Source organism: Cyprinus carpio, chromosome A16 (assembly GCF_018340385.1).
Source record: "Cyprinus carpio isolate SPL01 chromosome A16, ASM1834038v1, whole genome shotgun sequence".
Taxonomy (NCBI): Eukaryota; Metazoa; Chordata; class Actinopteri; order Cypriniformes; family Cyprinidae; genus Cyprinus; species Cyprinus carpio.
The window spans coordinates 2,256,369-2,268,652 of record NC_056587.1 but is presented as its reverse complement, the minus strand read 5'-3'; positions in this window follow the sequence as shown (position 1 = coordinate 2,268,652).

Below are 12,284 nucleotides of genomic sequence, written 5' to 3'. Positions count from 1 at the left end.
GTAAAATGCAAGTCCTGAAGCAAAACCAGTCGAAAATCACAGCTCTGTATCACCGACTCCAGTCCTCCCCCTCATATAAAATAAATATTTGCTAAACACACTCCTCCTCAAGCTCATAAATTTTGTACAGAGGCTATGCAATGGCCTTGGCTCACTGACTACTGAACAAAGTTCATCTCAAGAAATTAAAATTTTCACTGGAAAGATGAACATCTCGCTCAGAAACATTTATGGGTATACAAACAACTCCAGAGCTGGCCCATGGGGCTTGCTGCTTGAGATTTCCTGGGTCCTGGGTTCCAGGAAGCTTGACACGCAGCGAATCACGGTAAGCTGCGGAGACGAGAAGAGGCGGAGGTCAGTTCGCGCCTGCAGGCAAGCTCATTTGCATGCGTTTAGGGGCGGGACCTAATGGTGGTCTGTTGCAGGCACACTCAGCAGGACATCATTTACATAATTGATGAAATATGAGAATAATGCAAGCTGGCGTTGGCTTGGCAGGCTGGAGCAGCTCCCAAGGAGCTGGGCCTGGGTGAGCCTTAGGATGCGTGCCAGAGAGAAATCGAGAGAGAGAGAGAGAGAGAGAGAGAGAGAGAGAGATTGAAGCCAAGAGCAGAGTTTTTTGGGAGGTGTTGTTTGTGGATTGACATTCCTCTAAAGACCACAGTGGCATCGCCAGTGGTGGCCTGGTTGCCTTTGTGTGGTTAGTATCTTGAATATTTAACATTCTGCTGTAAGGCACCCAGAGCCTTCAAGCTAATCTGAAGACTTTTTGGTGTACATATACCATGTCCTTACTGTATATATAGCATTTATATACATTTTATTTTAAGGTGTCCTTGTTACACGTAATATGTACTTACTATTATAAGAACAATTAATTATGCATAATTACATGCAAGTAACCCTAAGCCAAACCCTAATCCTAACCCTAACCATATAGTAAGTACATGTAGTTAATTAATATTACTCAGTAATTAAATGTATAATTACACTGTAACAAGGACACCTTAAAATAAAGTGTAACCGTCTTAAGTATGTGTTTAGAGTACTACTGTATAAAAATCAGTCTAAGCCAAAATGCATTTATCATATTTTAGCTTAAAATGTTTTTATTACAATGTAATTACATTTATAATTACTAATGAACAACTCATATGATAATTTTGAGTTATACATTATGTAGGTGTTATAATGAGTGATGTTTAATAACATGTACAGTACATGTACTTTACATGATAATAACATGTACTTAACTCCACCATTGCTGGTCCCAAGCCCAAATGTGAAAGGAGGAGGGTTGGATGTCGGGCTAGCAACCCGTCCCTGCAACAACCAAATTTGCTATGTAAACAACAAAAGAAAATACATAAAAATGAAATTGGATGCAGGATCTCGGATCCTAGGTATCTAGATCCTACTATGAAGATGTTTGACCAAACCCATTGTTGAGTCCAGTGCCTAATGACGGATATGATGTTGACTGCAAAGAAGAACACCCAAATGGGAACTTGGAACGTACGTCTACTTAGTGTTGTTTTTGGCCGCCTGCTTTAATTTTAGTTTTAGTCTAGTCTTTGTGTGAAGCTGGCATTTTAGTTTTTATTAGTTTTAGTCACATTCATACTCTTTTAAGTCTAGTCTAGTTTTAGTCGATGAAAACTGATGACATTTTAGTCTAGTTTTAGTCGACTAAAACTGATGACATGTAGTCTAGTTTTAGTCAATGAAAATGGCATTTTAGTCTCTTTTTAGTAATGCAATTCTATGTAACCCAGTCAATCTAGTACAAGTACCTAGAAGTATAGACGAAACCAAAATTTTATTTTAGCCAAACCCATTTCAGTTATCTTATTTTATTATTGTTACCTTATAGACTCAAGAATACATCCATTCCAGACACGGAAGACGCTCTGATTTGAATTTACAACATTTATTTTACCAACCAGACATGTTAGAAGTACACACACATAAATTTAAATAAAATAAATAAAAACAATAAATAAAATTAAAAATAAAATATCTGCAAATTTTTCTCCCAAAGACGAACCCCGGCTGGCCAGCCATCGGTCCCTTTCTTTGTGTCAAGGTTGATTTATACTCGACATGTCCGCAATTTATTTTGGGTGAGCGATATGTGACGAAAATATAACCTCATCATGGTGTTGCCGGAAATTCGCTTTGAGTGCGAACGAACTAATTTCGCGTGGCGGAGTGCACAGCATTTTTTTGTAACTTTACGCATAGCTCCGCATCCGAACATGCACGTCTGTGCCGACATTTGTGTGAAACAGAAGCAGTTTAATGTGAAGTTCAAACCCCATCGGGTGCTTTTTGACGGAAAACTTTTTTTGGGAAAAAATGTTTCCATAGTTTGTCCAAGGCCTCTAATTTGAAGTACGTTTTATTTTTATTGTATAAAATAGAATTAGAAATAATTTAGATATTAATTATACACGATTTGCTTAAGGTTGTCTTGTGTTTGATGCGAAATACAGACAAAAGTTTAAGATTGTTTTAAGTTTGTACATAAAGAAATTATTAATTCATTAACTCATTCATCACAATATTTGTACTGGCAAATGACTTCTTATCACCGGTGATTCCCGACGGTTTTAGAGGACAATTACTCCTCGTCGCTCCCCTGTCGTTTCAAACAATAGTACAACGGCGAACGCGACAAGTATAAAAGCTTCGTCCGTTTGGGAAGGAGCGCTCGCAATCAGCAGAGCCAGACGAAAGTATAAATCCCACTTATCTTTGTTTGTTGTCGTCTTCTAAATAATGCCGTGAGTGGGGCTTGGGGAAGTGACTTCAGTCACGTCTGCTCAGTTAGACATAGGAAACAGAAATACTGCAAAATAATAATAATAACGCGACTAAACGAGACAAAATAACGTTATAACATTTAATTTCGTCTAGTTTTGGTCAACGAAAATGAAGAGACAGTTTAGCATAGGTTTTATTTTGTAAACCACATTTAGTCTTGTTTTTATTCATCAACAATATTGCATTATACATTTAATTATAGTCATCGTCACATGACCAGCATTTACGTTGCGTCTCGTCTCGTTTTCGTCACATGATAAAGGTTCGTTAACTACGATATTTAGTTATAATTTTCTTTGACTAAAGCAACACTACGTCCACTTCATCAAATCGCCCAGCTAAATCATTTACTTATGCAATTTGAGCAACATCGATTGGATCTGATTGGCATCAGTGAAGTTCGATGGACAGGGAGTGATGGAAAGAAGATCCAGTAACACTTTATTTTAAGGATCAATTCTCGCAATTAATTAGTTGCTTAATAGCATGCATATTACTGGCATATTGGCTGTTTATTAGTACTTATAAAGCAAATATTAATGGCTTATTCTGCATGACCATATTTTAGATCCCTTAATCCACCCTGTACATAAACTTAACAACTACCTTACTAACTATTAATAAGCAGCAAATTAAGAGTTTATTCAGGGAAAACTCTTAGTTAATAGTGAATATGTGTTCCGTATTCTAAAGCATTACCGAAGATTCTGTACTCCTGTAAAGGCAGCAAACACATCTGTGGTGTTGGACTGGTCTTCGGGAAACAAGCAATATGTGCCCTGGTTGGGTGGAAACCAACTTGTGAATGGATCATCATGTCCCGTTTTGCATCGGCCCATATATGGACAACAATCATTCAGGTTTACACACCAACTGAGGAAGCAGATGAGTTTTATGATGTGCTACATATTGACCATGTCTGCATTAGTCGACAGTGGAGGACGGCTTTGCAGGATGTGAGGGTCTTCCGTGTGGCAGATGTAGGTTCAGATCATCGCATTAGTTTGTATAAATCTAAAACTCAAACTGCAATGACATGAAGGAAGATCTGAAACTGTCCAACCATTTGGAACTGAAAAGCTTAAAGAGCAGAATATTGCAGATGTCTTCACCCTTCAGCTTTCCAACTGACTCCAGGCTTTAGCTGATGTGGCAGGGATAGAGTCTAAATGGCACAACTTCAAGGAAACACTGACCACCTGTGCGCAAGAAGGGATTGGCCAAAAGAGAGGAAGGCAGAAGGAAGAATGGATTCAGGATATATCATGGGCCTTGATTGACCTAAGGAAGAAGGCCAAAAAGAAATGTGACCAAGCCCAAAAGGTTGAGAATAAATAAACAGCATCACGTGCATTTTACTGACCTTGACCAGGTTGTGAAACAGAGCTGAAGGTGAGATAATAAATACTGGTTGGAGAAGAAATGTAAAGAAGCCACGGATTGAAATAATACCCGCACCTTGCACCGAATTGCTTAAGATCTATCAGGAGCCTGGAGGAGCTCCACCGTTCCAGTCAAAGACAAGAATGGCAAGTTGCTCCTTACCAGAGAGGAACAGAATCCCCAATGAGTCGAATACTTCCAAGAGACATTTAATCAGCCGCTTCCCTTAAACACCTATGACCTATGGTCAGTAGGAAGTGCAAGGGGAGCTAGATGTGGTACAATGCAGAGATGTGGCAATATAACAGCAGAAGAAGTTCAAATTGCCATTAAGATGTAGAAATTAAACAAGGCAACTGGCTTGGATGAAATTCAGGCAGAACTTTTGAAGTATGATGGCCCCAATGTAGTAATGAAGTTCGTTGATCTCTTAAATGCATGTTGGCGAACACAAGCTGTCTCCAAAGACTGGCAAAAGGGTACTGTCATTAAGTTACCAAAGAAAGGGAATACAATGGAATGTACAAATTGACGTGGCATAATCCTCCTGTCAGTACCAGGAAAAATGTTTTCCACAGTTCTCCTTAGACATTTGCAGGCAGCCATTGACAAACGCCTCCGAAAAGAAACAGGCTGGCTTCCAGAAAAGACGATCATGTAGCGAGCAGATCTTCGCTTTACGTAATGTCATTGAACAGTGCGTGGAGTACAAGCATCCGCTTTCCATCAACTTTATTGACTTCAGGAAAGCCTTTGATAGTGTCCATCATGAATCCTTATGGAATATTTTACAATTATATGGCATGCCTTCCAGTACTTGTTTAACAATTCCAGCTGCTGCATCAGAACAGATACAGGCCACAATGACTTCTTTGTCATTGAGACTAGTGCCAGACGAGGATGCATCTTGTAACCATTCTTATTTATGGTTGTGATGAGGTTCGACACAATTATTCACAGGAAGGAGAAGACAGGGGTCGGCTTGTGGCTGGGACGCTCGTTTTTATTGTTCCAAACTAAATAAACAAAACAATCCTGCGCAACATGCGCCAACGGTGTGCCCGTTGCACAACAATATCCCAATAACTTAGAATTCTCGTCGTTATCACTCCGTAGTCCCCACACGAGGGTCCCAGCCCGTCTCTCTCTCTTTCTCTGCCGTGCTCCGGTTTATATCCGGTCTCTCCACGCCAATTACTGAAATCAAACACAGGTGTTCGTTATTTGCACTTGACCCACTTACGCCTCGCTCTGCTCCCTCGTCTCTCTCCCGTTACAGACTCGGCAAAACCACGCCCCCCTCGCCACATACCCCCACCGCCCGACTCAGGCCGGGGAGCCATCCGGCCTGCAGCCTCCCCCCCCCTCCTCCTGGAGAGGAAGTCAGCCACAATCATCTGTACACCCGGCCTGTGGATCACCTGAAATTTAAAAGGTTGTAAAGCGAGATACCAACGGGTGATCCGCGCGTTGGTATCTTTCATGCGGTGGAGCCACTGTAGGGGAGCGTGGTCCGAACAGAGGGTGAACTCCCGCCCCAGGAGGTAATACCGGAGGGTAAGAACAGCCCATCTGATGGCCAGACACTCCTTCTCTATGGTGCTGTACATCGTCTCTCTCTTAGAGAGCTTACGACTGATGTACAGCACCGGCCGTTCTTCTCCCTCCACCTCCTGGGACAGGACCGCGCCCAACCCCCTGTCCGACGCGTCTGTCTGTAAAATAAAGGGGAGAGAAAAGTTAGGAGCATTTAGGAGCGGTCCGCCACACAGAGCAGCCTTTATCTGGGTGAAAGCCTGCTGACACTGCTCCGTCCACTGGACCCTATCTGGTGCCTCCTTTTTAGTTAAATCAGTCAGCGAGCTGGCAGTGTCCGAAAAATTAGGCACAAACCTTCTATAATAACCTGCCAGCCCCAGGAACTGTCTAACCTCCTTTTTGGTCTTGTGTCTTGGACACGTCGCAACCGCTGCCGTCTTGTCAATTTGGGGACGCACCTGTCCATGACCCAAGTGGAAGCCCAGATATCTTACTTCCACCCGCCCAATTGCACACTTCCTCGGATTAGCCGTGAGCCCCGCCCTCCTCAGCGTCTTCAGGACCGCTCGCAAATGCTGCATATGTCGCTGCCAATCACCACTGTAGATGATGATATCATCCAGGTAGGCGGCGGCATATGCAGCATGCGGCCGAAGAATTTTGTCCATCAGACGCTGAAAAGTGGCGGGGGCCCCGAACAAACCGAACGGAAGCGTAACAAACTGGTGTAATCCGAACGGCGTTGTGAAAGCTGTTTTTTCTTTGGTCATGGGAGACAAGGGGATCTGCCAATAACCCTTAGTTAAGTCCAGTGTCGAATAAAAGCGAGCAGTGCCTAGTCGATCAAGCAATTCGTCCACCCTGGGCATTGGATATGCGTCGAACTTCGACACAGCATTCACCTTTCTGTAGTCCACACAGAACCGTACTGAGCCGTCCGTTTTAGGAACTAACACTATCGGGCTCGCCCAGTCACTGTTGGACTCTTCTATTACTCCCATTTCTAGCATCGCTTCTAATTCTCCCTGAACCACTTTTTTCTTATGTTCTGGTAACCTATACGGCCGGCTGCGAACCACCACTCCCGGCTCAGTCTCAACATGGTGCTGAATGAGATTCGTTCGGCCAGGCAGGGGCGAGAACACATCAGCAAACTCTGCTTGTATTGACTTTATATCAGTGAGCTGCGAGGGCGAGAGGTGGTCTCCTCCAGGGGCCAGGGCGAGAGATTGGGACTTTGAGCTCACCTCCGGACCGAGATCCTCCTCCCCACTCACTACCGTCGCCAGCATCACTGATTCAGCCTCAGACCATTTTTTAAGCAGGTTGAGGTGATATATTTGATGTGCTCCGCCCCTATCCGTTCGAGCTACCTCATAGTTGAGATCCCCAACTCGCCGTGTGACCTCGAAGGGTCCTTGCCACTTTGCGAGTAATTTTGAACTAGACGTAGGGAGTAATACAAGCACTTTCTCTCCCGGAGTGAATTGACGTAGCCTAGCCCCCCTGTTGTACGACCGACTTTGTTTGTCCTGAGCCTGTAACAAATTCTCCATTGACAGCCGCCCCAACGTGTGGAGTTTTGTTCTCAGGTCCATGACGTATTGAATTTCATTTTTGCTATCAGAAGGTCCGTCCTCCCAAGTCTCCCTAAGGACATCGAGGACCCCACGGGGCTGACGTCCATAGAGAAGCTCGAAGGGGGAAAACCCCGTGGAGGCTTGCGGGACTTCCCGTACAGCGAACAAGAGGGGTTCTAGCCACTTATCCCAATTTTTGGCGTCCTCCTGTACGAACTTACGAATCATGGATTTTAACGTGCGATTAAATCGTTCGACCAGCCCGTCTGTTTGTGGGTGATAGACGCTTGTTCGAATCGATTTAATGCCCAATAACTCGTAAAGCTCGCGAATAGTACGTGACATAAACGCCGTGCCTTGATCGGTGAGGATTTCCTTCGGAATCCCCACCCGGGAGATTAATTGAAACAGTGCACTCGCAACACTTTTAGCAGAAATAGTGCGGAGAGGCACTGCTTCAGGATATCGCGTTGCATAGTCCACCAGAACTAATGCAAAGCGATGCCCTCGCGCTGACCGCTCTAATGGCCCGATGAGGTCCATACCAATTCGTTCGAAGGGGACCTGCATTAACGGTAATGGGCACAATGGTGCTTTTGGGGTGGCCGGTGGGTTCACCAACTGACATTCACGACAAGACGCGCACCACCTGGGCACATTCTCGTGGATGCCCGGCCAAAAGAAGCGGGCCATGAGACGGTTTAGTGTAGCCGTTTGCCCTAAATGCCCGGCCATTGGATTACAATGAGCCGCCTGGAAAAGCATTTCCCGACGGCTTCTCGGGATCAGTAACTGGGTTGTATCTTGCTTTGTCTGGGCGTCTTGGGTCACCCGATACAACTTATCTTTTAAAATTGAAAAATAAGGATAGGAGAGCGGTTGATCAGGGTGAAGAAGCTGCCCGTCGATAGAACGAACCTGATCAAATGCGTTTTTCAGCGTTTCATCCCGGGACTGTTCCAGAGGAAAATCATCGCGCTCTGGAAGGATGTTCCGTTCCAGAGCACTCTGCTCCCCTGAAACAGGCTCCGGAGGTTCCGGTTCAGCCTCTCCCAACTGCGCAACCGCTACTCCAGCCTTCTCTCTTTTCCCCCAAGAGGCATCCGCACATAAATACCCCAATAATTTATTAAATAAGGGCCAATTAGTACCCAAAATTAGTGGATGCCGGAGGTGCGGATTAACTGCCACCTCTAGTCTATGCTTTTCTCCCCTGAATTGAATATCCACAGGCAAAATAGGATAATTCACCACTTCCCCGTGTACACACCGAACCTTAACCATGCGGCTGTTATCCAATGCCCTCGGATGAATCAGACTTTGATGGATGGAGGATTGGTTACATCCTGAATCCACCAAAGCCTGATAGGTACCCCCCTTGATACTCACTGGTATTTGGTATAGGCCAGCTTGATCGAGGGCAGCCTGTGGCGCGTCGGGGACCCGGATCAATGTCCCCACCTCCATCAACGGACATCTATCAATGAAATGTCCTGGGTCCCCGCAGCGCCAACAGGCCGGCCCAGACTTTACCGCCGCCCTGGCGGCAGGAAGTGGGTCAAGCAATTGGCGGGGAGAGAGCGGAGAGGGCAGCGGTGGTGGGAAGGGTCCCGTGGGCGAACTCCCTCCCCTGGGAGGAGCCCGGGGTGCCGCTGCTGGATCGGCCGCATAACCCGTCCTCCACCGAGGTGCTGGCTTCGGCTGAAGCCCTCCACGGGACCTAGGAAGAGGTACGGGTTTGGAGAGGGAGAGGGGAGGGGGAGAGAAAGAGAGAGAGAGAGTTGCCGATGGTAGGGGATCGCCGACCCCTGGACACGCCACCATTTGGTCCTCCGCCAGCTGGATGGCCTGGTTCAGCGACGTCGGGCGGTGGCACTGGACCCACTGCGCCGTCTTTCTTGGCAGTTTGGCCACAAACTGCTCCAGCACCACACGATCGATCACATCCTCGACGTCGCTACTGTCGGCCATCAACCATTTGCGGCAGGAGTCCCGGAGCTGCTGTGCCATCACAAAGGGCCGGCCAGACTCTTCCAGGGTCAGGATCCTGAACCTCTGGCGATGTTGCTCCGGGGTCCGACCGACCCGCTGGAGGATGGCACGCTTGAGGTCACGGTAGACCAGGAGGTTCTGGACTGGCAGTTGGTGGGCGGCTACCTGCGCTTCTCCTGACAGCAGGGGGATCAGTCGCATGGGCCAGTCCCCGGGGGGCCATCCTCGAGCCTCTGCCGACTTCTCAAAAAGATCCAAGAAGGCCTCCGGATCGTCCTGAGGCCCCATTTTGTTGAGCGGCAGAGGAGATGTACTATCCTTGGACGAGGGGATGGCCCGGACCTCCCGGTCTACCCAGCTCCGGAGCATCTCGCGGTCTTCATGCTGGGCTCGGAGGAGCGCCTCAAAGCGTTTGTCCTGCTCCTCCTTGATCGCCAGCATGTGCTGATGTTGTTCTTGGTGCAGACCCGCGAGTGACTGGATGATGTCCGCAAATGGTGTGCCTGACGGAGACTGCATGGCGGCGGCGATCTTCCTCCTTCCCGGGTTTCGGCACCAGTGTGATGATGTTCGACACAATTATTCACAGGAAGGAAGAAGACAGGGGTCGGCTTGTGGCTGGGACGCTCGTTTTTATTGTTCCAAACTAAATAAACAAAACAATCCTGCGCAACATGCGCCAACGGTGTGCCCGTTGCACAACAATATCCCAATAACTCAGAATTCTCGTCGTTATCACTCCGTAGTCCCCACACGAGGTCCCAGCCCGTCTCTCTCTCTTTCTCTGCCGTGCTCCGGTTTATATCCGGTCTCTCCACGCCAATTACTGAAATCAAACACAGGTGTTCGTTATTTGCACTTGACCCACTTACGCCTCGCTCTGCTCCCTCGTCTCTCTCCCGTTACAGACTCGGCAAAACCACGCCCCCCTCGCCACAATGGTGTCCCTCGATTTTGTCATGTGAAAGGCTATGGCAAGACCAAACGCAGGCATTGACTGGGATGGACAGAACCGCCACACTGATCTCAACTTTGCGGATGATATTGCTTGCTAAAACGGTTATCTTTTACAAAGTAATAACATCAAGCTTGCATGAAGAAGCAACAAAAGTCAAATTATGCATTAGTGCCGAGAAGTACAAAGTCATGCATACTGGTGTTCAAGGTGACATCGTCCCCTTGGAATTATAAGGTTCTTATCTGCATTCCGAGTAGTTTTGAGATATTGAGCTTCAAAGTTTTTGTGTTCCATTTGACTGTGTAGATAGAACCTTATTGTTTTTTAAATAAAAAGTCCCATAATGTACACAACATAAAAAAAAAAAAATCTATCACATAATGTAAATACGTTGACATAGAATAAGAATATGTGAATAACTCAGTTTTGACAAAAATGTCAGATAGAACCTTATAATTCCAAAAGGACGACATGCCATGGATAAAGGTTGATGAATGCAACATTGAAGAGGTTGATAGGTTTACATACCTTGGCAGCACTATTGGACTAGATGGAGATGAATGCCGGATTGGCAATGCATCAACAATCTTTCAACAAATGTGCAAAATCTGGTCATCTACATCGATCTCACTTAACATCAAGCTCCGCTTATATGCATCTATCATCCTTCCGAAGGGAACTTATGCAGCAGGAACTTGGAAGGCTGATTCTCACAAGGTAGACGTCTTCCATTGGTGCTGCCTGCAAAGAATACTGCACATTCGATACTACAACCACATTATCAATGAGGAAGTCCTGCAACGAAGCAATATGCCAAGACTATGTCCAATGATTACACACCACCACCTGTGGCTGGCTGGACACATTATGCGGATGGAAAGCAGCCGCATGCCAAAGAAGGCGCTTCAGTGGTTCCCACCTGGAGGACGACGATGCACCGCCCTACATTCATCAATGACCTCAGTTCCCTTAACATCACATGGGAAGAAGCCAATGATCTGGCCCTTGATCGCATTCACTGGAGAGCTCTTTTCGCCCAATATGCTTCTTGGTGCAGCTGGAGAAGAAGAAGAAGTACAGTACTTGCTATAGGGTTAGGGGTTTGGTTTAGGGTTAATTTCTAGGGTTAAAATCATTAAGTACATGTAACACATAAACTGTTTCCTTATTTTGTAGTGCTACTTATAAATATACTTTTAAAAATACTTTTTTTTTTTTTGTATTACTGTGTGATTGATATTGCTTTAAACACTCTGGTTATGGGTATGACCTAAACTTATATGATTAATTCAGGGCAAACCAAAAGATCATCCTTTCATCCTTAGATGTGCAACTTTTTATTATCCTTTTCAAAACATCATACTTTAATAAATTTGGTCCCTTTGATCTTGTAATGTGATCCTGTAATTTTGTTTCATGTTTTGGGTTTTGTCATGTTCATGTTTTCATGTCTTTTATTTTGTTATTGTTTGATTGCTGTTTGTGTCATGCTTCCCTTGCCCTCTTGTCTTTATGCTATTGGTTCCTCTTGTTCATTGTGTCATGTTCTGATTGGTTTATTGTCTTGTCATGTGATTATCAGTTCTGTTTAATCATTGGTTGTTTTAGTCATGTGCCTTGTACCCCATGTCATGGTTCCATCATTGTTTGCACTCCAGAGATCTCTCCTGTCCACGAGTCTGATCCTGAGGCCGCTCCTGACCCTGAATTCACTCCACCTTTGAACTCTCTGCCTGTCCTGTCACGGCCATGAAGGCCGTCCACGAACTCTCTGCCTGTCCTGTCACAGCCAAGGAGGCCATCCACAAACTCTCTGCCTATCCTGTCATGGCCAAGGAGGCCGTCCACAAACTCTCTGCCTGTCCTGTCACGGCCACGGAGGCTGTTCACGAACTCACTGCCTGTCCTGTCATGGCCACGGAGGCTCCACCATGGCTCCATACTGCTCTGGATCTGCTCCATGGCCCAGGTCCCCCTCTGCTCCATTGTCTGTCTCTGCTCCA